Genomic DNA, 26826 nt, shown 5'->3' with positions numbered 1-26826 from the left:
TAGTGGTCTTCCCAACTTTCTTCAATTTCAGTCTGAATTTGGCAATAAGGAGTTCATGATCTGAGCCACAGTCAGCTCCTGGTCTTGTTTTTGCTGACTGTATAGAGCTTCTCCATCTTTGGCTGCAAAGAATAGAATCAATCTGATTTTGGGATTGACCATCTGGTGAGGACCATGTGTAGAGTCTCCTCTCGCGTTGTTGGGAGAGGGTGTTTGCTATGACCAGTGCGTTCTCTTGGCAGAACTCTATTAGCCTTTGCCCTGCTTCATTCTGTACTCCAAGGCCAAATTTGCCTGTTACTCCAAGTGTTTCTTGACTTCCTACTTTGGCATTCTAGTCCCCTATAATGAAAAGGACATCTTTGGGGGGTGTTATTTCTAGAAGGTCTTGTAGATAACCTCACAGAGGTGTATTTTCAAAGTGTTCTTAGTGCCTCCAATGAAAGAGATTGCCAAAGAACAAAGCACTACCGTGATGACCAGTCCTTTTGGGTGGGGGAGGGGAGGTTGTCCTTTCTATGAATACTGGAACCAAAACAGGAACCAATATTCTGAACCTGCTCAGAACGCTAGTCCATATCACGTTACCACTTCTAACTCAGATGGTGCCAAGCCATGCCTTATTTATCATCATGTCAACACAAATAACCGATAAAACGATCTGTAACAGGGATAGAAATAGAAAAGAGTTTTCTTTGAACCAAACCGAGGACTATAGCCTAGGGAACAGCTTATCAGTAACTCTCAGAAGCTGTGCTGGAGAAGCCTGGTTTTCATCACAGTTTTGTGTCTTTTCAGAACAAAGAACCATCAAAGAGAAACATGCAGGGGTACATTCCTTCAAGATTTCAAAAGGGATAGATTAGCACGTACAAGAGTGAATCAGCAGGACCTTGGTATCTGGGAAGAAAAACTTATCTTTAAAGGAATACTTGCATAAGCATCATAGGAGAGGGTAGCATTTATCCCTACCTTCAAAGTGGACATACTTTACTTCTGGATAATGAATTCTTTTCTTAATGGCTAAAGCAGATGTACACTGCATGATAATCAGGTCATAAGACAGGCTGTTCTGGTTAGCATAAAGTTCAAGCTAAATCACATATAAGCCAGAATGATTTCCCCATACCTCAATTGTGAAAATTTCTTCCATCAATCACAAACTTGTACTGATCCCAAACAGTGGTCTAAAACTCTACCCCTGCATCTGAACTTTGCACAACATTCAAGTTGTGGGCTATATGCTTATTTTCTCCTCTACTCTCCTGGAGGTAGAAAGGAGATTCCTTTTATTTTCTGCTCCTCTTAGGATATGGAGAGAGCACACTGAGCTGAAATTCTAACCCCTTGCAAATCCACAGATGTTTCCTTTACAGCCATTTTTGATTCTGTGTCTACCCTAGTGGATTAGAAGGGATTCATACACCTTCAGTAAGCACACACCTTACCTACTGACTTTGTTTCTATATATTAGCTCATGTCTTTTTATGAGTCCGTATTCTGCTTATGGGACTCTGCTTCTAGGTATTGGCTCATATTTACCCATACAGACTGTGGTAAACTGACTGAAAAAAAAAAAAGGCCACAGCAATTCCTCCTGTTCCTGGATGTGCAGCCCTTTGCTTATACGTTGAAAGCAGAGCTGAGGATTTGCTGATGCAGTTAGTGTGGGACGTGAAAGAAACAGAGGCGTCAAGGAGGATGCCAAGGTGCTTGGCCTAAGCAATATGAAGAAAAGAACTTTCATTTACATAGGGGAAGAAGACAGAGGAAGAACAGATTTGGGAGGGGCAATAAAGCAGGCAGTGAGTAAAACCTTCATGAATACCAAACCTATTTTTTTAAAGTAAACTTATAAAATCTGTAAAACTAAGATTTCCTTAAATGTTCCAACATATGTGCAATATATTAAGTAAGAGTTCAACTGAAATCCCAACTCCAAACAGGTTAGTTAATTACATATTTTCCTTTGGAACAAGAGTCACATCCTCTTCGGGTTGAGCTGTCGTGGGTATCCAGAGAGGTTGACCTGTAGCACTGTCTCATAAAAAACACATGATTTGTGAAAGAAATTGGTGTGCCATTGCCCTAAGTAAACAGTGAATTATGTACATATATGTGATGATGATGTCAGAGAAAGTAACTTAATGATCTGAGTGGTAATTTGATTTTCTGGTATTGGTAATAGACTAAAAGCAAATGCCTCTGGTAACATCAGATAACCCTTCATTTTTATCTTTTCAAAGCTGATGCAGATGACCAGATGATTATTTTCTTTTAGTCTTTTAATACAGAAAATTAAGAGATTTCTTAGCATTCAATCTTCCTTACATTCCCTGGTCACGGTGCACTCTTTGAACATGCTGCTCTGGATTATGCTGACTAGTATTTGGGACTTTCCCATTAATGTTGCAGGCAACATCGGCAGCGTAGGTGCCAATAATCTGTCTGAGAGATGCATGAATAAGCAGGGAAATGTGTTCACAGAACCTCATGCAAGCCAAGGAACTCAGAAGGACAAGTGAGGGGCGGGCTCGGCAAGGAGGGTGGGCACCTGGCTGACTCCTCTGCTCCAGGTGCAGCGGGCCTCGCCGCCATCCTGTAAGACGCAGAGTTCTGGGCTCCTCCCCTGGGCCCTGGCCCCTGCCCTACACCCCCCGCCCGCCTGGGGAAACCTAGGCCCCGCCCCTCGTTTCTGATCCCGCCTCCTTACGCCCACTAGCTCCACCCCTCCCCAACCCTCTTCTTCCGCCCCTTCAGCCCTAGCTCCGCCTCCATACTGCGCCTGTGCACTAGCAACCATCTGCTCAGGAGGGCGGTGCCTGTACAGGCGCCAGTATGGCTCACGGCCCCGCCCACCTCTGCCCTGGGCCCGCCTCCAGGAAAGCGCTGGTGAGGCTTGGCGTGTCAATTAAGATCAGAATGGTAGTGGGATTTCACGGTGTTTGGCAGCTGCTAAGTCGCTTCAGTTGTGTCCGACTCTGTGCGACCCCATAGATGGCAGCCCACCAGGCTCCCCTGTCCCTGGGATTCTCCAGGCAAGAACACTGGAGTGGGTTGCCATTTCCTTCTCCAATGCATGAAAGTGAAAAGTGAAATTGAAGTTGCTCAGTCGTGTCCGACTCTTCGCGACCCTATGGACTGCAGCCTTCCAGGCTCCTCCGTCCATGGGATTTTCCAGGCAAGAGTACTGGAGTGGGGTGCCATTGCCTTCTCCGGTGTTTGGCAGTCTACCTCAGGTAAAATCATACCCACTGACCTGAAATAGGGCCAGTGGGAGATGGCTTACAGTCTTTTGTGAGACTTGTTCTGTAGCAGGAGAGAATAATAAAAGGGATATAAAGTTCCAGCTGCAATTAGAGCAAAGGAGAAGTAATCTGAGCTCTGCATCCTGATGAACCTCTCGGGCAGGAAATGAGACATGGAAGCTTGGGGCCCTCTAGACTGAGTGGCAAGAACAGAATTGCTGCCACCTTCAGCCCAAGATCTTTATGACACCCAGGCACCCTGAAGATCTACAGGCAGAACAGACTTCTCCTTTCCTGTGGGGGTGGAGAGGGGGGTTACTGACCACAGTAAGGCGATTTGGGGGGAAAGTGTTTTTTTTTTTTAATATTTATTAATTTGGCTGCACTGGGTCTTAGTTGTGGCATGTGGAATCTATTTTCCCAACCTCGGATCGAACATGGGCACCCTGCATTGGAAGCATGGAGTCTCAGCCACTGGACCACCGGGGAAGTCCCTGCTGAAATGTTTAAACCATGGTAAGTTATACGTAAGACCTGCAATTTTAGTTAATTGCATGTCTAATTCCAGTTAGAACTGGAAAGTGTGTTGTTATGTTTAAAGAATAAACAATGCCAAAAAATTCTACCCACTTGGCTGATTTAATTCTGCTATTACAAAGTCTTTGTAAGACCTAGTGGTGTGGCGTAATAAAAGATGTCTCAGGCACAAAGGACCGAGATGCTAATGCAGACTTCAGCAGGAATTAATTGTGTGCTTGCTGCTTCTAGTTTGGTCCTACTGAATTCTGAACTAATCTTCTATAAAACCATGCTGGTCACCCTACCTCTGCTTGCCCTCGGGAGTATCAGATTTCTCCACGATCCCCAAACATGCATTCATGGCCTTCATGAAGTGGCTAAAAGTATCACTTCTCATAGGGAGGTATTAGATAACCTGCTACCTTTAGGGGATCGGGCTTCCCAGGTGGCTTGGATGGTAAACAATCTGCTTGTAATGCAGGAGACCAGGGTTCGATCCCTGGGTTGGGAAGATCCCCTGGAGAAGGGAATGGCAACCCACTCCAGTATTCTTGCCTGGAGAATCCCAAGGACAGAGGAGCCTGGCGGGCTACAGTCCATGGGGTCGCACAGAGTCGGACACGACTGAGTGACTAACATTATGGGGAATACTTCCCTAAACAAAGGGGCGAGCTTTACAAAGCGGGGAACTTGTAGCATGGCCTGGAGACCCTATCCCCTTGCCACCCGCTCCTGTTCTTAATGCATCAGACTCCAGAGCTTAGAGCTCCGCCCCGGTTCAGGTGACAATGCACATGACAGAGCCGCAGCTTTCTTGATCATGCTGGTGTTCACTGAGAATAAGAAAAACATACAAGTGAGAGCTTCTGAAGCAAATGAATTTTATTGCAAGAACACAAGTATTTAACAAAATACAAGAAACTTAAGCAACAAATACATTTTAAAGACACAGAAATGAGGCTAGCTCAGGGAAACTCAGCAGTATGTCTTTTTTTTTTTTTTTTTTTTGGCCGTGCAGTGCAGCATGTGGGATCTTACCTCCCCCACCAGGGATTGAACCCCTCTCCACTATATTGGAAGCACAGAGTCTTAACCACTGGACTGCTGGGGACGTCCCAACAGTATGTCTTTTTATATTCTCTGCAGTAGAAGGTTACTAGTGAACCTTTGCAGGCTCTCACTCATTCTTGCGGGTCTAGTCCCAAACTATAACAAAAGTATTACTGGCTCAACTAGGATAAGATGAGAAGTATACCAAATCAAGTAGCTCTGGCCAGGAAACTCAGTGACACAGCAAATAGAAGGCTGTGGGAAGGTCTCAGAGAAAAGAGGCCTGCTAGAGAGACCAATGAGCCTGAGACAGTGCCTTCCTCCCTGTGGAACAGACGTACAGCACACACGCACTTTGACATGCCCCCATGGGTATAAAATTTTTAAAGATTTCTTGAGTAAGCACAAAAGCATACATTATAGAAAATGAAAACAACCCAAAGTCCAAGCCATTCCCAAAGGCACAATACCCCAAAGTCAATTTCTGGTCAAATGACAACTCGCTGATGTCACAGGGTCACTCCTTGAGCCGAAGTCCTCCACATGAAGTTGGCGACTTCTGTAGAACTGCTGTGATTCTATGAAATTCAAAATCCTACGGACTAAAGGTTAACCTTATACACCACTAATGCAAATACTAGGTATCCACAGAAAAACCAAGGCAAACCCATAATACAGAAGCTGTAAATGGCATTACCCATTTCCCCAAGGAGAAATATTCTTCCCTCTCAGTTCTAAAATCTAAAAACACTTGGAGGGAGGGCACTCATTTGTGATCACGGAAGGGTCTTTTTTATTATTTTTTTAAACCCCTTTATTGAGGAATGAGGAATGACTGACATCCAAAAAATGTACACATTTAATGTATACAATCTAATGAGTCTGGAGATAAGTATACATCCATAAAGCATCTCCATAATCTATATCGTAAACACACCCATCCGCTCTGAAGTTTCATCCCACCTTCATGATTTATTATTATCTGGTAATAAAAACATAACAGTAAGATCTACCCTCTTAGCCTTTTCAGTACACATCAGTTCTGGGGTCCAGAGGTCCAAGCACAGGTGCTTGGTTCCCAGCTTTAACTATCTCCTATATCCTGTGGCTCAGTACTCTGACAGTCTACTAGAGGAAAATCTACAACAGGCCTTTCAGCATTCTGGAAGGTGCTTTGTCTGACTGATAGGGAGAGGCTGAGTAAACCAGTGAATCTCCTTAGGATTCACTGAAGTGAGCCCACTGCTGTTCTTTCCCAAAGCTGCTAAGAAGTAGTACAGTAGGCTTGCACATGAATAAGGAGAAGCGAAGGACGCTCAGAAAGCCAACCCAAATCTAAACTGTGAGATGGCCTGGTAACTCATTTTGTGTGCATGCTGGAGTCAGCATAGTGGACTGGGAGGGCAAATTCATGTCCAGAGGGATGAAGAGACCATTCAAATTGTACAGGAATGCACATATTTTGCTCATTCTGTCCACCCTTTTTGACAGAGCTGCACACTAAATTCCATACTTAAAACTCTGCAGGATCTGAGTCCTTGCCTCCTACCAAGTATTCTAGCAGGTCCTGTGCACCACAAGACACAGAAATCGGACCTCTGCCAATTGGAGATCATATCTCTGCTCCTTCAGAGCACTTGAGAAGGGGACGGTGAGAGATGAAGTTCAGCTCCACTTGCCAGCAGACTGCTGACATCAGCAGAGCAATTTAAACCATCTCTAAACAAGGTTTGTAGTTTTCATCCTCATCCCAAGTGATCCTATTGATCACAGAGAATTCCCCCTGAGGACATATGTATGGGTACAAACCTCCTAGAGGATAACCAGTCACTCATCCCTTTTACTTGTCCTTCAGGTGCTGTTTCCACAAGGTCCTCTTGAGGAAGTGCTCTGCACAGGTCTGACTATGGCCAGGACTTGAGAATCAGCACTTGGAGGGAGGGTGAAGATACCCAGGGGACCTGATATCTCACGGGGAGCACATTGTAAGGGAAACTAAAATAAGGAAAATTAAATTGCTCATGCTGAAAAGGGACAAGGCCTTCTTTCTCGCCTTTCCTAAAAAACTGTGGAATGTGGGTCAGTTCTTTGTCTGACTCTGCTGCTGCTAAATCACTTCAGCTGTGTCCGACTCTGTGCGACCCCGCAGACGGCAGCCCACCAGGCTCCTCTGTCCCTGGGATTCTCCAGGCAATGGGTTGCCATTTCTGACTCTCTGCAATGTATGCAAAACTTTTCTGTAAGTGAAATAAGCCTCTTGGCAATTTGACAAACCAAGAGTGTTCCTTCACGGACCTGGCAGCAAAAGCAGTGAACAAGAGCCCATAAAGCTACAAGAAAAGGGCAGAAAATACCTCTGGAGAAAAACAATAAATTGTGTAAGCAACAGCAGTTCCTTCTCAGAACTCCCTTAGATTGTATACTGTGCAACAGTACAGCAGGACAGAGAGCTCCCCTTCCACAATAGCCATTTTTCACGGGTCTAGGCAACACAGAAGAAGGAAGAGAGAGCAAAGCCTTCACTTGCAGACAAAATCACAATTCGCTTGGGGAAACGGACAATAATCCTGTTCCCATGATAAATGTCCTAGTTTATAAGAAAGCCCTATTTTCTTAAAGTATATCCGTCAGGGTCCACTGTTATCTTCTGTCCCTCACTGTGTTAACCCAAAGGAAGGGCACAAGAATGGAGAAAAGAGACAGGAGAAAGAGCCCTGAACCCACAATGCCCACCACAGTCGTCACACCAAAGACCCTTGTCCTCGCCACTGTCAGTCTTTCCGTATACTCTCAGAGCCTCCTGCTATTGGCCCTGCTGGGGACAAATTTCCCTAATCAACAGAAAGCAAAAGCCTGAAATGGGGAAACCATGGGACCTTTCCCCTCCCCAAATTGTGCTCCCCTTTCCCCTCCCCCACTCCAGTAGCACACCACCACAAACAATGCAGAACTCTCCCTCCACTGTTTACCAACACCACCTTCTTCCTCGAGAGTGCAGAGAAGGTCCCCTTGAGGCCTTGTCACCCCCCACCACCAAGAAGACCCAAATGGAACAGGAGCCACCAGTAGCCAGCCTTTCTGCTAGAAAGGCTTTCCAGCAAATACACAGTGGGGAGAGACAGTACAGCCTGGGGTGTAGCCCTCTCCAGCAAGAGGAATACAAGGGCTTCACCATCCCGCGGGGGCACTGACTCGGGAGGTTCCTGGACATCCAGGCTCATCGCCATATGCCCCGGAAGAAGCAAATGGCCCCCGATTCATGCACAGCTCATTGACAAGACCCATCGGACCTCTTTCTTCCAACCAACGTGCAGAGCGTGCTCAGTGGGAGAGTGCAGAAAGCGAACGTGGAAAGTTCCAACCACATTCCTACAGACTTGGGACTCCTCGGGAATCCCAATGTGCCCTCGCTCTGCACAATGGCACAGAATTCTGACATCGGGCTACGGCCAACTTCTGCCCCAGACTCAACATTTCCCATGCCCCACATGCTGCCATTGCCAATATGCGCCTTCCTTAGGACTTTAGCAAGGCACCTGAGCTGTGTGGGTGTTGAAGGAAGAAGTGTCTGGCTGCCATATCAGGAGAACACAGCAGCAACAGCAGCTCACTTTCACGTGCCTCTTCATGGCCACAGGTAGTCCCAACAGAAGAGTTGAGCGGTCTACGCAAACAAGTGCAGTCAACATCAGTGGGCGCCTCCCAGGAGACGCCCCCAGATTACTGCCCTAGGCCACAGTATAGGAGGGGGAAAGGTCACCTTTCCTGAGCCGCTTTCGACAGCCTAAGGCAGTGCACAGACGGGAGCAGGAACACAAGAACATCTCTAACAGCGAAGTCCAAAATTCTGAGGAAGGCTGTAGCATAGGGTAAAGCCTTCATCATCAAAGTCTCCCCTTGGCCAGGAAGTAATCCACTCTCATGTCACACTCAGCGATGTGCACTATTACCTTCAGTCCCCGTGCTGCAGTGATGCCGGGCAGTACCAGGGCTTGAGAAATAGGTAGCAGACATCTTGGACCACAGAAAGCCCGATGCACCTTTCACACTGAGGGCCTATGTCCTCCTGTCCAGCTTTCTCCTTGTGCTCTGAGAGCAGCTCCATAGAGGGTCACTCTTCCCAGCCCCTTCCCCACCTCTAGGCTTTAGGCACCCCAACCAAGGTCCTTATGTAGTCAGTCACTCCACCTTTCCTGATCAGGGAAGTGCGTTCCCCTCTGAGCCTCTAATCTCTACAGTACTTCTCCTGAAAAGAACCGACAATCAAGAGTGGCCTAACCACCGCTCACGAAACTCATTTAGTTCAAGGTTAAATTGGTACAGCTACTATGGAAAACAGTATGAACGTCCCTCAAAAAATTAAAAACAGAACTACCATCTAGTCCAGCAATCCCACTTGTGGTATGTATCCAAAGGAATACCTCCCACCAAGAATTTATAGAACATCAACATTCCCACGAGTGAGTAGACACTCACTGAGGTGCTGTCTCATGAGCCTAAGTGACATGGCTGGCCTAGGAATGAATTCCTGGGAAGGAACCAGCAAGCCAGATTCCACCTCAAATTCAGAAGAGGATTACCTTCTCTTTCCATGAGAGCCCTGATCTGTGAGACTGTCACCAGCTGGAGAGTCACCTTTTTGGAATCCTCAACCTTGTGACTTATTTTTAAGTGCCAATACACAGCAGATTTACCTATTCAACCATCCATTTAGGTGTTCTTGACCCCTGCCTCCAACGAAGTCAGCCAGGTTCACTTTGATGGGCAGTGGGAACAAGTGTGTATGGAAGGGGAAGAAGGCCTCACGGTTATCCTCAAGTTTCACAACTGTTTTGACTAGGAAATAAGCCAGTTTTGATCATCGTCATGCCACTTGGTGAAGGCACATGCGCCTAGGACAGGTTTCTCTAAGTATCTCAGGCTTCAGGTTTTCACTGAGTAGGAAACTATCACCACCCCCCTCTTTCACAGCTTTAAAGTAATTTCACCAATTACAGGGATAACCAAAGAGCCCTTAAACATGCCCTCTAAAGACTACACACTTTAGTTTCCAATCACAAAGAAATGTGGATTTCCTTTTAACCTTCGGTGAATGAAATTCAGGTTCTGTGATGCCTCCTTCCGGATAAAACCCGTGCTAATAAAGCAACAGAGGAGCCCGAGGTTTCTATGAAACTGGAGGTTAGAAGTGTCTCTGAATGCACCTTAGAAGAGTTCATATTTCTATTTGGCGCGTTTCCCCCACCCCAACTGTGAAAACTCTTCCGCACATTTTCAACAAATTAACCCCTGCCCAGGAAAGAAGTAACGTTATACAGACAATGAAAGAGAGGAGACCTTTCCCACACTGCCAGTTAACAAGCACCTTCTTGGTGCCTGAACTTGGTGCTGAGCCACATCAGCTTCAGCATAAGGCGTCAGAGATGGCCAGAACAGAAAGTGGCTCAGGGCAAGGCAAGGTGTGAGCTGCTGGGCTACCTCTTGGCATCATAGCAGGATTAATGAGGCTGGTTTCCAAAGAGCAGCCCAGTAATATCTGAGGAAATCTGCTGGCCCTGTGAAAGGAAACAAACGTTTGGTTGAAATGGGGGTCTGGACAGGTAGGGAGACGAGCTAAATGAAGCCACAATGTTCTCTTCCCACTTTCTGGAAATGGTGTACTAATTCCCTCCATACCTCCTGCGTGCTGAGCACTTTACAAAAACCACACAAGAGATATCCCCGAGAGCAAGGTGTCATTCCCATTTTGCAAATGTGGAAACTGAGGCTCAAAGATGACAGTAAGAAAGGGTCAGACTCAGACACTAAAATTTATTTTGAATGAAACACGATGTATTGTCTCAGCAACATCTGCAAAGCAAAAAAACAAACAAACAAACAAAAAACACCCCGACAAACTGTGGAAGGGTAAATATTTAGTCAAGTATTGACCTGCATATTACTTGAATTGTTAGCCTACACCTCCAGGACCCCTGCAAAGTAAACGCCCACCCGCTTACAGAGGGGATAGACTGGCAGACTATCATTCTCTGCCGCTCACTCAGTGTACAGGCCTCATCTTTCTCCCCTTTCCTAAACAGAGCTGGCTCTAAATTACATTCAAATCCATGTTCCCCTACCTGAAAGAAAACAGCACTCCCACAGTCTCTGGATTCCTGAAGTTTGTTTTTCACAATCCCATCCAGTCCAGCCTGCTTCTGCCTGGTATTACAAGTGTTTTCCAAAAGGATAAAAAGACAGATCAGAGCTCTGATGTGAGGATGGCAAGATCAGGCTTTCTGGACATGTGACATTCTAATAAATTCAGTCTGTCTGTAAGAACGGCACTCAGGGTGAACTGGAAAAAGATGCCACTGACTAGTTAAAGGCATCGATTATAAACCTAGTGTCTGAGCAGCGCTCAGGGAGTGATCCTGACATTGTTGGAAGTTCCTGTCTTAGAGACTCAGGGAAGACATTTCAACACCATGTTAAATAATGGTACAGCTGATGGGATGGATGCTACCCTCCTCCCAGCATCTGTGGCCCCACACAGCATAAGGTAGCACTTACTCATCTGGCAGGTCTGGACAGCTAATTCCGGGTCCACTCTCTTCTCATTACAGGCCCATAGGCTGGCCAGTACTAGATTTTTCCATCACAGGTCCTGAAGGAAACAGTGATTATACAGATCTACAAGGAGACTTGCTTACAGATGGACAGCCGAACACAGTTGCAGGAAAATTAGGTAACTTGGAAGCTCGTAACATGACTGGCTGGGGCAAACTTCCCCTTTCCCTTATCCACAAAACACCAAGGCAGCCAAGGGCCGTCAGCTGTCCTAACACCGCACGCGATCCCTCAGAGCCTTACTGTCTCGTTTCACGTGGAAAATAACAGAAATACCCTCAATGGTTAAGAGAGGTCACAAAAATGGCCAAGGTCAACATTTGGACCAATCCCCGGCAGCGATATATCCACCCCAAACGCCCTACAACAGAAAGCAGAATCAGCTCCATGGCGGCCGCCAGTCAACCAGGCAGACCGTCCGGCGCCCCCACCCACCCAGCCAAACGCACCCGCCCTTCCCTCACTTTAAGCCGCAAACACTACAAAGCATTAAGACCATAACTGGGATGGAAGCTTCGAGACCCACATTTAAACAAAGAAAATCTTCTTCAAGTTTCAGCATGCCGTTACAATAATGCCCCACACCAACCCCCCCGGAAGTGCCTGAGAGGTCTTCTCCGCCATCCACCCAGGAGCCCGCAGACACGTCTGTCAAAGTGTCCATCAGGACACGCCATCTACCCGACTCTCCAACTCACACCGCAGACAGCCAAATACGAGTAAGGTTAGTAAAACTTACACTTTTACGATCTCCGGAAAGGGAGCCGCCACGTTAAATCCTAACCGAGGAAAACGGTCTACGGAAGCACAATCCAGACAGGCACGCGCTTAGGCACGCGCTAGGGCTTCCTCCCGCTCTCACGCCCCCGCCTCCCAACATCGTCATTGGTGGGCCTGCGATGATTGACGGGGAGAACGGCCATTCCTCTCAGGCAGGTCTACTGGCGGGAAACTGGCCATTTCCCAAGGCCCAAGCTGACGTCAGGAAATCTCTGGTCGTATTCCTACGTCTTTCTATAGCCGTGTCCATCCCTCAAGGCCTAGCTCGACTTCTTAGGCCTCTGCACATACCTTGTGCTTTGTTTCTTGTCATCTTAGACTTTGGAAAGCATGCACATTCAATTTACCCGGGCCTAGATCAATTACCTCCCCCTCCAGGAAGCCTTCCAAGTTTTACTCCTTCCAGGCAAAATGTGAGTTCTTCATATTAGATACGGACATGGAGATGTATCAGAGCAGAGATGCAGAGGACTTGTCTCTGAGCTCTGGGGTCAGATAGTACTGGGCTGTGCACGGTGTGAGGGACCCAAGGTTGGCACCTGGATATTTTGCAAGTGAGTTCAGGTTGCAGACATTTGGGGAAGACCAGGGAACACTGACAACAGGCTAACTCTTAGAAGCTTGCTAGGATTGGTACGACCCTTTTCAGGAATCTCATATCCTTTCCTGCTTTTCTATCTGTGAAAATCTTGTCCTTCCTACAAGGCCCAGGCATAGATCACTTCCCTAACTCTTTTCCTGAATTCATGTTCCCACCCCAACCACAAGAGTTATTCCTCCTATTGCTAGAGGAAGAAAGATATGAGGAGTTCATATCTCTGCTGCAAATGTCCCTAAGCTTCACAGTTATCCAAGGTGAGACTGGAAGCCCACTTCCTTCCAGGAGGCCCCTTGCTGCGAGGTTTCTGCACCTGCTCGCAACTTGTGAACTGTACAAACAAGAGGGCACAGTTCCCCTAGGCCTGACTACCTCGAGTGTTTAACTCATCTACCCTCTACATGGTGTGTGGACCACATAGCCACGGGGTCCCTTAGCTGGACTGCATGGTCACAGTGCACAGTGCTCCTAGGAAAGATGATCTAATGCTAGCACTGTCCCTCCCATGGGAAAGCTCACTTGAGGCTTCGTGGTGTGCCGTGTTATGCAGCAGTCCATGATGCTGCCCTGCCCACTGTGACGGCTGATTTTAGGTGCCAACTTGACTGGTCATGGGGCGTCCGAATTAAACATTATTTCTGGTTGTATCTGTGAGGGTGTTTCTGGATGAGATGAGTATTTGAATCGGTGACTTAGCAAAATAGAAGGCCTTCCCCGATGTGGGTAGGCATCGTCCAATCCGTTGAGGGCCCAAATGGAACCAAAGCAGAGAAAGGAAGAATTCTTCCCTTTTTTCCCTATCTCGCTGCTTGAGATAGAACATTTCTCCTAGTTTTCTCCTTCTCTTCAACTAGGATTCACACCACCAGCCCCCCTGGTTCACAGGCCTTCAGACTTGGACTGAATTATACCACTGGCTTTCCTGGCTTTATACCTTGTAGGCAGGAGATTGTGGAATTTCTCAGCCTCCAGAAATAGGGAACTAAACTCAAGATAAACCTCAAGATATATACATACATGTATATATATATACATATGCATATGTATATGTATATATGTATATATGTATGTATATATGTATATATATAGGCTTCCCTTTTAGCTCAGTTGGTAAAGAATCTGCCTGCAATGCAGGAGACCCAGGTCTGATTCCTGGGTCAGGAAGAGCCCCTGGAGAAGGAAATGGCAACCCACTCCAGTGTCCTTGCCTGGAGAATCCCATAGGCAGAGGAGCCTGGCGGGCTACAGTCTGTGGGGTCACAAGAGTCAGACACGAGTTAGTGACTAAACCAACAGCCAACATATAGATAAATAGATAGATAGATATAGATATAGATAGATAGATAGATATAGATGTAAAATGCCTCTTATTGGTTCTGTTTCCATGAATACCTCTGACTAATAAACCTGGAATATCACAGCCAGCTGCAGCTGTTACACTTGGCTTCATAGTCCTCAACTAGAACTCAGAAGAAACAGCAAAATCAAATACATGAAAATTAGTTCCAAACTATGAGTGAGGAAACTAAGATACCAGAAACAAACAGCCAGACATTGGCCCAGAGGGGTTTCTTTTCCAGTAGGTTAGCTGCTCCTTTGCAAGCCCCGAGAAAGCCTACAGGTGAGCTCTTCTTGAACTGGGCTTGTTAGGTGAGACTCTGACAAAGATCCAGAGGGCAGGAGAGCTGTTGCAGGCCTTGTCCAGGAACCAGTAAAGGATGATTAATCCACGTGGGGAGGGAAGACAAGCAGGACTGGGGCCGTTGATGTGAATCCTGCCCCAGGATCTGCCGAGTCTTTCCCATGTGTTACTAGGCTTGTCCCTCTGACTGGCGTCAGCAGATGGATACATGCTGCACCCTTTCAATCCCTGGCACACAATGACCACTACCACACAGGTCCTATCTTTCCGATCACCAGTGTCTCCTCGATCTGTGGTCACCATTCATTCTTTTTATTTTATTTTTCTCGTGTCTCGCACAGTTTATGGGTTCTTAGTTTTCTGACCAGGGACCGATGCTGGGCCCACAGCAGCGAAAGCACTGAGTTTTAACCACTGGACCACCAGGAAAGTCCTGCCTTTCATTCTTGTCTCAGTTATACTTCACTCCACATTCATGGTCTGTCTGAAGAAAACCATATCTTCTTACCTACTGTGTACAGTCCATGGGCTTGAGGTATGCTCTTGGCATTCCTATCACAATTATTCCTCCTACCAGCTGAACATCCTTCACTGTTTTGTGCCTCAGTTTCCTAATCAGTAGAGTGAGGATCCTAATAAGAACTGTGTCTTCAGGCTGCCATGACCCTCAGTGAGTTCATGAAAAGCATTTAGACCAGTGACTTAACACGCACTAAGCTTTCATGAAACGACAACTAGGACTGTTTGTTACCTTATCACCGTGCGTGTCTCTTGTCAAATACAACGTCCTTTCCGGAGACTTTCCCATGCTAGCTCTGCCGACACTGATCTACTTTCTCTGATTTTTTCTCGACTTACCTTCATGTAGCCTAATCCACATCTTACAACGTATTGGCCAGTTTGCCGGCTGTTTTGTTCCGCAATTATTACCTTCATCTATGCTAATGTCTTTGTTGACTTATTAACTTGCGCATGTCTTCATCTATATGTCTTGTTCTTAAAACTTTTACCACCAGTTTCCAATTCATCAGCTTAGTTGCTCATTTTCTCCTGGTATCATATAGCTCAATATAGAGCGCAACACATATGAAGATTCTATAGCACATAAGGGGACACTGAAATAGCACCTTTCATTAGGAGAGCCCCCGTGATATTCGATATTCCCCATGAGAAGGTCATAAACTCCCTTGTCCACTCATTGGTTTTACCAGAAGGCACAATGCGGGTGGTGCCCTGATAAGAGGAATTGGCAAAAATGTGCTGAAGATTTGGTTGACCGTATCAGGCCCGTCTGTGAAGAAAAGATGCACCAGGCTGAAATGTGTGTTGCAAGAGAGTTGACGCGGAACATGGGCAAGAGAGGAGGCAGTTTAAAGGATTAAGGAGGAGCAAGTGCACAGGAGCAGGAATGTGAAAGAATATGGCCTTCTCAGGGAAGAACGCACATTCTGGCCTCATGGGAGAAGAGAGTTAATGATATAAACTGCAAAAGATAAAGAGAAAAAGTTAAGTGGCCCATAGCAAGGACACTTGGGTTGGACGTGGTAAACTCCATTAAGATCCAATCTGCTTTTCTAATCTACCATTTTGGTGTCAGTGTGCAGGAGAGACCAAAACAGAGGGTCAGCAGAAAAAGGCAGACTGAGCACCCCTCGTGGCCTCACTCCAACATCACGTGAGTCCTGCGTGTGCACGAGGCCGCCCTGTCTGCTGCCACGTGGAACAGGGCTGTGGATATGTGTGCCGAAGACCAGGACGGCGACATAGCCGGACAGGCAGCGTATGCCGCCATCAACTGCATGTTGGACCAGGTCAACGCCTGTCTGGACCACCTGGAGGAGAGGAAGGACCACCTCCCTGGCCGCCTCCGGGAGTGCTTGAATCTAGCTGGCAGACACATCTTGAGACCCAGCAGCTGCTCAGGGAGGCCCCAAGTGATTGGCAGCCCCTAGTGGAGCCCTCCAAGGGCCCCGGGGCCAGGCCTCTACCCTGCCTGCCTGAGCCGGGCTCTAGCCTGAGCCCTCACCGCCTGGCTTAGCGAGGCCTGCAGATGACCTGGGGGATCGGCCAGCTTAGGCCATCTTTCTGCTACTTCCCTTTTGCATGCTTGGCATGCCCCCACCACCTGGCATCCCCCCGCCCCGCCCTGTGATCAGGTGTGGGCCTTGACCCACCCAACTTGCCTACCTGCCCAAATCCTGGATGCTCCCCTCTCTGCCTAGGTTCATGAGGCAGATTGAGAGTTATCTTAACATTCTCCGAATGTGTATTCGTGCACCATTATGCCAAGCGAATGGCTATTCCATAAAATGTTGTCTGCAAGCTGCTCTACAAAGGGGTTCTAAATTTACTATTAGAAATGTTATGCAATGTATGTAGAGTTTTTTCTTTTTTAAGCACAAACCAATTCTGCCATTCAGTTACCTTTTGGATTCTGCCCATTCATACTCTGGTAATGAGTGTTACATAGGGAAAAATCCCTAATAATCAAGGGACTGCATTCTAATACAAAACGGACCAGGAGCTTATTGTGTGCTTCCAGATTTTTGTTCCCAGGACTTCTCATGTTCTTCAGAACCATGCTGGGCCACTCCTCACATCCTCACCCAGAGCAGGAACGGGGGATATCCCCATCACCCCCTCAATATCCAGGCAAGTATCTGTCATCCTCATGAAGTGGCCAGAAGGATCACTTCACCTAGAAAGATGTCAGATTACCTACCATCCTTCTTACCTTAAGAAGGGGAGAACTTCAATTACGGCCCGGAGACCCCTCACCCTGCCACCCCACGCCCCTGTCATCAACACCCCAGATTACTGAGCCCAGAGTCCCACTCGGTACCTGATGTGATGCACACGCAGAGCCACATCTTCATTGGTCACGCTTGGAGTCGTCACAAATAATAACATTCACAAGTCGGAGCTTTTCCATCATACACATTTTATTGAAAAACACAATTCTACAGATTCAAAATATTTTACACAATCTTCTGTTCCCTTCTGACAGAGTGGAACAGTGTATCTTCCACTTGCCAAGACTGGTGAGATCAGCATAGCAACTGAAACCATCTGTAAACAAGGCCTCTGGTTATATTGCCTACTGCAAATGACCACAGAGAACTCGCCATAAGGGCACAGGTATTGGTAAACTATAAGCGAGCTGGAGGGTGAACAACGGCTCCTACTTATTCCTTTTCCTTGCAGTACCTTTGGCACAAGTTCCACTGAACGAAGTTCCCTGTGGCCTCAGTTTGGCCAGGGTGTCACAATCACAATTTGCGGGGGACAGATACCTGGGGGGGGACGTGGTATCTCATGTTAGGATATTGGAGGGCAAATACAAAGTGACATAAGAAACAAAGGTTTAACTATCCCCATTGACACGTGAGAGCAGGCTTTCTCCCCTCCCTTTGCTTTAGAAGGTTTACTTTGGAAAACTTGTCAGTTCTTTCTCTGTCTCTTTGCAATATGTGGAAATCGTTTTAGAAAGCTCAATAAGCCTCTTGCCAATCTGACAACCCAGGAACGCTTCTTTAAGGACCTGGAAGCAAAAATCCTTGCAAAGGGGGAGAACTAGGTAAAGAGGGAACAACTTAAGCAGTTGAAACCAGAAACTGCTAGACCTTCTGGACAATCAGAGAAAGAAATGACTATCAAAGCAACGCACCAGAGTCAATAGAGCTGCAGGAGAAGATCATGAAAAGGTGAGGGCAGGCAGCATCTCAGGAGGATTACAGCATCCTCAGAAGCAAGAGGTGTTCCTTCTCAGAACTCCCTCAGGTTATGTTATTGTGCAACGGTATAAAACATTATAAACAACATTAAATGGTGCACAGAAAGAGCAGCGGTGGCAAAATGGTCTCCTGGGAGAGAGGCCCACAATTCACTGGGAAGATGAAATGTGAAGACTTGATCCGAATATTAATGCCTCATCTTGAATAGAGGCCCACTTCCACACACTTCACACATATCCGTGTGCTTTACTATCTTCTATACCACAGTTGTGGCCACCCAATGGTAGTGTGAGGGAACAGGGCCAGGAGACAGGAGAAAGAGCCCTGAACCCACAATGTCCACCACAATTTTCACACCAAAACCCTTGTCCTCGCCACTGTCAGTCTTTCCGTATACTCTCAGAGCCTCCTGCTCACAGCCCTGCTGGGCCCAAACTTCCCTCATCAAGAGAAAGCAAAAGCCTGAAACGGGGACACCATGGGACCTTTTCCCTCCCCAAATTGAGCTCCCCTTTCCCCTCCCCCACTCCAGTAGCACACCACCACAAACAATGCAGAACTGTCTCTCCACTGTTTACCAACACCACCTTCTTCCTCGAGATGCAGGGAAGGTCCCCTTGAGGTAATGTCACCCCCACCACCACCAGGAAGACCCAAATGGAAGAGGAGCCACCAGTAGCCAGCCTTTCTGCTAGAAAGCCTTTCCAGCAGATACACAGTGGGGAGAGACAGTACAGCCTCCGGGGGTAGCCCTCTCCAGCAAGAGGAATACAAGGGCTTCATCCTCCAGCTGGGGCACCTGACTCGGGAGGTTCCTGGACATCCAGGCTCATCGGCATATGCCCCGGAAGAAGCAAATGGCCCCCGATTCATGCACAGTTCATTGACAAGACCCATCGGACCTCTTTCTTCCAACCAACGTGCAGAGCGTGCTCAGTGGGAGAGTGCAGAAAGCGAACGTGGAAAGTTCCAACCACATTCCTACAGACTTGGGACTCCTCGGGAATCCCAATGTGCCCTCGCTCTGCACAATGGCACAGAATTCTGACATCGGGCTACGGCCAACTTCTGCCCCAGACTCAACATTTCCCATGCCCCACATGCTGCCATTGCCAATATGCGCCTTCCTTAGGACTTTAGCAAGGCACCTGAGCTGTGTGGGTGTTGAAGGAAGAAGTGTCTGGCTGCCATATCAGGAGAACACAGCAGCAACAGCAGCTCACTTTCACGTGCCTCTTCATGGCCACAGGTAGTCCCAACAGAAGAGTTGAGCGGTCTACGCAAACAAGTGCAGTCAACATCAGTGGGCGCCTCCCAGGAGACGCCCCCAGATTACTGCCCTAGGCCACAGTATAGGAGGGGGAAAGGTCACCTTTCCTGAGCCGCTTTCGACAGCCTAAGGCAGTGCACAGACGGGAGCAGGAACACAAGAACATCTCTAACAGCGAAGTCCAAAATTCTGAGGAAGGCTGTAGCATAGGGTAAAGCCTTCATCATCAAAGTCTCCCCTTGGCCAGGAAGTAATCCACTCTCATGTCACACTCAGCGATGTGCACTATTACCTTCAGTCCCCGTGCTGCAGTGATCCCGGGCAGTACCAGGGCTTGAGAAATAGGTAGCAGACATCTTGGACCACAGAAAGCCCGATGCACCTTTCACACTGAGGGCCTATGTCCTCCTGTCCAGCTTTCTCCTTGTGCTCTGAGAGCAGCTCCATAGAGGGTCACTCTTCCCAGCCCCTTCCCCACCTCTAGGCTTTAGGCACCCCAACCAAGGTCCTTATGTAGTCAGTCACTCCACCTTTCCTGATCAGGGAAGTGCGTTCCCCTCTGAGCCTCTAATCTCTACAGTACTTCTCCTGAAAAGAACCGACAATCAAGAGTGGCCAACCACCGCTCACGAAACTCATTTAGTTCAAGGTTAAATTGGTACAGCTACTATGGAAAACAGTATGAACGTCCCTCAAAAAATTAAAAACAGAACTACCATCTAGTCCAGCAATCCCACTTGTGGTATGTATCCAAAGGAATACCTCCCACCAAGAATTTACAGAACATCAACATTCCCACGAGTGAGTAGACACTCACTGAGGTGCTGTCTCATGAGCCTAAGTGACATGGCTGGCCTAGGAATGAATTCCTGGGAAGGAACCAGCAAGCCAGATTCCACCTCAAATTCAGAAGAGGATTACCTTCTCTTTCCATGAGAGCCCTGATCTGTGAGACTGTCACCAGCTGGAGAGTCACCTTTTTGGAATCCTCAACCTTGTGACTTATTTTTAAGTGCCAATACACAGCAGATTTACCTATTCAACCATCCATTTAGGTGTTCTTGACCCCTGCCTCCAACGAAGTCAGCCAGGTTCACTTTGATGGGCAGTGGGAACAAGTGTGTATGGAAGGGGAAGAAGGCCTCACGGTTATCCTCAAGTTTCACAACTGTTTTGACTAGGAAATAAGCCAGTTTTGATCATCGTCATGCCACTTGGTGAAGGCACATGCGCCTAGGACAGGTTTCTCTAAGTATCTCAGGCTTCAGGTTTTCACTGAGTAGGAAACTATCACCACCCCCCTCTTTCACAGCTTTAAAGTAATTTCACCAATTACAGGGATAACCAAAGAGCCTTTAAACATGCCCTCTAAAGACTACACACTTTAGTTTCCAATCACAAAGAAATGTGGATTTCCTTTTAACCTTCGGTGAATGAAATTCAGGTTCTGTGATGCCTCCTTCCGGATAAAACCCGTGCTAATAAAGCAACAGAGGAGCCCGAGGTTTCTATGAAACTGGAGGTTAGAAGTGTCTCTGAATGCACCTTAGAAGAGTTCATATTTCTATTTGGCGCGTTTCCCCCACCCCAACTGTGAAAACTCTTCCGCACATTTTCAACAAATTAACCCCTGCCCAGGAAAGAAGTAACGTTATACAGACAATGAAAGAGAGGAGACCTTTCCCACACTGCCAGTTAACAAGCACCTTCTTGGTGCCTGAACTTGGTGCTGAGCCACATCAGCTTCAGCATAAGGCGTCAGAGATGGCCAGAACAGAAAGTGGCTCAGGGCAAGGCAAGGTGTGAGCTGCTGGGCTACCTCTTGGCATCATAGCAGGATTAATGAGGCTGGTTTCCAAAGAGCAGCCCAGTAATATCTGAGGAAATCTGCTGGCCCTGTGAAAGGAAACAAACGTTTGGTTGAAATGGGGGTCTGGACAGGTAGGGAGACGAGCTAAATGAAGCCACAATGTTCCCTTCCCACTTTCTGGAAATGGTGTACTAATTCCCTCCATACCTCCTGCGTGCTGAGCACTTTACAAAAACCACACAAGAGATATCCCCGAGAGCAAGGTGTCATTCCCATTTTGCAAATGTGGAAACTGAGGCTCAAAGATGACAGTAAGAAAGGGTCAGACTCAGACACTAAAATTTATTTTGAATGAAACACGATGTATTGTCTCAGCAACATCTGCAAAGCAAAAAAAAAAAAAAAACCCCGACAAACTGTGGAAGGGTAAATATTTAGTCAAGTATTGACCTGCATATTACTTGACTTGTTAGCCTACACCTCCAGAACCCCTGCAAAGTAAACACCCACCCGCTTACAGAGGGGATAGACTGGCAGACTATCATTCTCTGCCGCTCACTTGGTGTACAGGCCTCATCTTTCTCCCCTTTCCTAAACAGAGCTGGCTTTATATTACATTCAAATCCATGTTCCCCTACCTGAAAGAAAACAGCACTCCCACAGTCTCTGGATTCCTGAAGTTTGTTTTTCACAATCCCATCCAGTCCAGCCTGCTTCTGCCTGGTATTACAAGTGTTTTCCAAAAGGATAAAAAAGACAGATCAGAGCTCTGATGTGAGGATGGCAAGATCAGGCTTTCTGGACATGTGACATTCTAATAAATTCAGTCTGTCTGTAAGAACGGCACTCAGGGTGAACTGGAAAAAGATGCCACTGACTAGTTAAAGGCATCGATTATAAACCTAGTGTCTGAGCAGCGCTCAGGGAGTGATCCTGACATTGTTGGAAGTTCCTGTCTTAGAGACTCAGGGAAGACATTTCAACACCATGTTAAATAATGGTACAGCTGATGGGATGGATGCTACCCTCCTCCCAGCATCTGTGGCCCCACACAGCATAAGGTAGCACTTACTCATCTGGCAGGTCTGGACAGCTAATTCCGGGTCCACTCTCTTCTCATTACAGGCCCATAGGCTGGCCAGTACTAGATTTTTCCATCACAGGTCCTGAAGGAAACAGTGATTATACAGATCTACAAGGAGACTTGCTTACAGATGGACAGCCGAACACAGTTGCAGGAAAATTAGGTAACTTGGAAGCTCGTAACATGACTGGCTGGGGCAAACTTCCCCTTTCCCTTATCCACAAAACACCAAGGCAGCCAAGGGCCGTCAGCTGTCCTAACACCGCACGCGATCCCTCAGAGCCTTACTGTCTCGTTTCACGTGGAAAATAACAGAAATACCCTCAATGGTTAAGAGAGGTCACAAAAATGGCCAAGGTCAACATTTGGACCAATCCCCGGCAGCGATATATCCACCCCAAACGCCCTACAACAGAAAGCAGAATCAGCTCCATGGCGGCCGCCAGTCAACCAGGCAGACCGTCCGGCGCCCCCACCCACCCAGCCAAACGCACCCGCCCTTCCCTCACTTTAAGCCGCAAACACTACAAAGCATTAAGACCATAACTGGGATGGAAGCTTCGAGACCCACATTTAAACAAAGAAAATCTTCTTCAAGTTTCAGCATGCCGTTACAATAATGCCCCACACCAACCCCCCCGGAAGTGCCTGAGAGGTCTTCTCCGCCATCCACCCAGGAGCCCGCAGACACGTCTGTCAAAGTGTCCATCAGGACACGCCATCTACCCGACTCTCCAACTCACACCGCAGACAGCCAAATACGAGTAAGGTTAGTAAAACTTACACTTTTACGATCTCCGGAAAGGGAGCCGCCACGTTAAATCCTAACCGAGGAAAACGGTCTACGGAAGCACAATCCAGACAGGCACGCGCTTAGGCACGCGCTTAGGCACGCGCTAGGGCTTCCTCCCGCTCTCACGCCCCCGCCTCCCAACATCGTCATTGGTGGGCCTGCGATGATTGACGGGGAGAACGGCCATTCCTCTCAGGCAGGTCTACTGGCGGGAAACTGGCCATTTCCCAAGGCCCAAGCTGACGTCAGGAAATCTCTGGTCGTATTCCTACGTCTTTCTATAGCCGTGTCCATCCCTCAAGGCCTAGCTCGACTTCTTAGGCCTCTGCACATACCTTGTGCTTTGTTTCTTGTCATCTTAGACTTTGGAAAGCATGCACATTCAATTTACCCGGGCCTAGATCAATTACCTCCCCCTCCAGGAAGCCTTCCAAGTTTTACTCCTTCCAGGCAAAATGTGAGTTCTTCATATTAGATACGGACATGGAGATGTATCAGAGCAGAGATGCAGAGGACTTGTCTCTGAGCTCTGGGGTCAGATAGTACTGGGCTGTGCACGGTGTGAGGGACCCAAGGTTGGCACCTGGATATTTTGCAAGTGAGTTCAGGTTGCAGACATTTGGGGAAGACCAGGGAACACTGACAACAGGCTAACTCTTAGAAGCTTGCTAGGATTGGTACGACCCTTTTCAGGAATCTCATATCCTTTCCTGCTTTTCTATCTGTGAAAATCTTGTCCTTCCTACAAGGCCCAGGCATAGATCACTTCCCTAACTCTTTTCCTGAATTCATGTTCCCATCCCAACCACAAGAGTTATTCCTCCTATTGCTAGAGGAAGAAAGATATGAGGAGTTCATATCTCTGCTGCAAATGTCCCTAAGCTTCACAGTTATCCAAGGTGAGACTGGAAGCCCACTTCCTTCCAGGAGGCCCCTTGCTGCGAGGTTTCTGCACCTGCTCGCAACTTGTGAACTGTACAAACAAGAGGGCACAGTTCCCCTAGGCCTGACTACCTCGAGTGTTTAACTCATCTACCCTCTACATGGTGTGTGGACCACATAGCCACGGGGTCCCTTAGCTGGACTGCATGGTCACAGTGCACAGTGCTCCTAGGAAAGATGATCTAATGCTAGCACTGTCCCTCCCATGGGAAAGCTCACTTGAGGCTTCGTGGTGTGCCGTGTTATGCAGCAGTCCATGATGCTGCCCTGCCCACTGTGACGGCTGATTTTAGGTGCCAACTTGACTGGTCATGGGGCGTCCGAATTAAACATTATTTCTGGTTGTATCTGTGAGGGTGTTTCTGGATGAGATGAGTATTTGAATCGGTGACTTAGCAAAATAGAAGGCCTTCCCCGATGTGGGTAGGCATCATCCAATCCGTTGAGGGCCCAAATGGAACCAAAGCAGAGAAAGGAAGAATTCTTCCCTTTTTTCCCTATCTCGCTGCTTGAGATAGAACATTTCTCCTAGTTTTCTCCTTCTCTTCAACTAGGATTCACACCACCAGCCCCCCTGGTTCACAGGCCTTCAGACTTGGACTGAATTATACCACTGGCTTTCCTGGCTTTATACCTTGTAGGCAGGAGATTGTGGAATTTCTCAGCCTCCAGAAATAGGGAACTAAACTCAAGATAAACCTCAAGATATATACATATATGTATATATATACATATGCATATGTATATGTATATATGTATATATGTATGTATATATGTATATATATAGGCTTCCCTTTTAGCTCAGTTGGTAAAGAATCTGCCTGCAATGCAGGAGACCCAGGTCTGATTCCTGGGTCAGGAAGATCCCCTGGAGAAGGAAATGGCAACTCACTCCAGTGTCCTTGCCTGGAGAATCCCATAGGCAGAGGAGCCTGGCGGGCTACAGTCTGTGGGGTCACAAGAGTCAGACACGAGTTAGTGACTAAACCAACAGCCAACATATAGATAAATAGATAGATAGATATAGATATAGATAGATAGATAGATATAGATGTAAAATGCCTCTTATTGGTTCTGTTTCCATGAATACCTCTGACTAATAAACCTGGAATATCACAGCCAGCTGCAGCTGTTACACTTGGCTTCATAGTCCTCAACTAGAACTCAGAAGAAACAGCAAAATCAAATACATGAAAATTAGTTCCAAACTATGAGTGAGGAAACTAAGATACCAGAAACAAACAGCCAGACATTGGCCCAGAGGGGTTTCTTTTCCAGTAGGTTAGCTGCTCCTTTGCAAGCCCCGAGAAAGCCTACAGGTGAGCTCTTCTAGAACTGGGCTTGTTAGGTGAGACTCTGACAAAGATCCAGAGGGCAGGAGAGCTGTTGCAGGCCTTGTCCAGGAACCAGTAAAGGATGATTAATCCACGTGGGGAGGGAAGACAAGCAGGACTGGGGCCGTTGATGTGAATCCTGCCCCAGGATCTGCCGAGTCTTTCCCATGTGTTACTAGGCTTGTCCCTCTGACTGGCGTCAGCAGATGGATACATGCTGCACCCTTTCAATCCCTGGCACACAATGACCACTACCACACAGGTCCTATCTTTCCGATCACCAGTGTCTCCTCGATCTGTGGTCACCATTCATTCTTTTTATTTTATTTTTCTCGTGTCTCGCACAGTTTATGGGTTCTTAGTTTTCTGACCAGGGACCGATGCTGGGCCCACAGCAGCGAAAGCACTGAGTTTTAACCACTGGACCACCAGGAAAGTCCTGCCTTTCATTCTTGTCTCAGTTATACTTCACTCCACATTCATGGTCTGTCTGAAGAAAACCATATCTTCTTACCTACTGTGTACAGTCCATGGGCTTGAGGTATGCTCTTGGCATTCCTATCACAATTATTCCTCCTACCAGCTGAACATCCTTCACTGTTTTGTGCCTCAGTTTCCTAATCAGTAGAGTGAGGATCCTAATAAGAACTGTGTCTTCAGGCTGCCATGACCCTCAGTGAGTTCATGAAAAGCATTTAGACCAGTGACTTAACACGCACTAAGCTTTCATGAAACGACAACTAGGACTGTTTGTTACCTTATCACCGTGCGTGTCTCTTGTCAAATACAACGTCCTTTCCGGAGACTTTCCCATGCTAGCTCTGCCGACACTGATCTACTTTCTCTGATTTTTTCTCGACTTACCTTCATGTAGCCTAATCCACATCTTACAACGTATTGGCCAGTTTGCCGGCTGTTTTGTTCCGCAATTATTACCTTCATCTATGCTAATGTCTTTGTTGACTTATTAACTTGCGCATGTCTTCATCTATATGTCTTGTTCTTAAAACTTTTACCACCAGTTTCCAATTCATCAGCTTAGTTGCTCATTTTCTCCTGGTATCATATAGCTCAATATAGAGCGCAACACATATGAAGATTCTATAGCACATAAGGGGACACTGAAATAGCACCTTTCATTAGGAGAGCCCCCGTGATATTCGATATTCCCCATGAGAAGGTCATAAACTCCCTTGTCCACTCATTGGTTTTACCAGAAGGCACAATGCGGGTGGTGCCCTGATAAGAGGAATTGGCAAAAATGTGCTGAAGATTTGGTTGACCGTATCAGGCCCGTCTGTGAAGAAAAGATGCACCAGGCTGAAATGTGTGTTGCAAGAGAGTTGACGCGGAACATGGGCAAGAGAGGAGGCAGTTTAAAGGATTAAGGAGGAGCAAGTGCACAGGAGCAGG

The 26826-nt window shown here is 47.2% G+C and overlaps 3 long non-coding RNA genes across 3 annotated transcripts; 1 reads left to right on the top strand and 2 right to left on the bottom strand.

The window, feature by feature from the left end:
* The first annotated feature begins 2564 nt into the window (after nt 1-2564).
* Nucleotides 2565-7208, top strand: LOC138930455 (uncharacterized). Its single transcript, XR_011446194.1, has 3 exons — nt 2565-3764; nt 6345-6545; nt 6673-7208. It is a non-coding gene; the product is annotated as an uncharacterized lncRNA (long non-coding RNA).
* On the bottom strand, nt 4635-11807 carry LOC138930456 (uncharacterized). Its single transcript, XR_011446195.1, has 3 exons — nt 11370-11807; nt 10937-11018; nt 4635-10372 (listed from the first exon to the last, which is right to left on the bottom strand). It is a non-coding gene; the product is annotated as an uncharacterized lncRNA (long non-coding RNA).
* Nucleotides 11808-17368: 5561 nt separating this feature from the next.
* LOC138930454 (uncharacterized) lies at nt 17369-22770 on the bottom strand. Its single transcript, XR_011446193.1, has 3 exons — nt 22333-22770; nt 21899-21980; nt 17369-21346 (listed from the first exon to the last, which is right to left on the bottom strand). It is a non-coding gene; the product is annotated as an uncharacterized lncRNA (long non-coding RNA).
* Nucleotides 22771-26826: the final 4056 nt, after the last annotated feature.

Source organism: Ovis canadensis, chromosome X (genome assembly GCF_042477335.2).
Source record: "Ovis canadensis isolate MfBH-ARS-UI-01 breed Bighorn chromosome X, ARS-UI_OviCan_v2, whole genome shotgun sequence".
Taxonomy (NCBI): Eukaryota; Metazoa; Chordata; class Mammalia; order Artiodactyla; family Bovidae; genus Ovis; species Ovis canadensis.
Note: the sequence above shows the minus strand (reverse complement) of the source record. Positions and strands in the feature narration are given on the sequence as shown.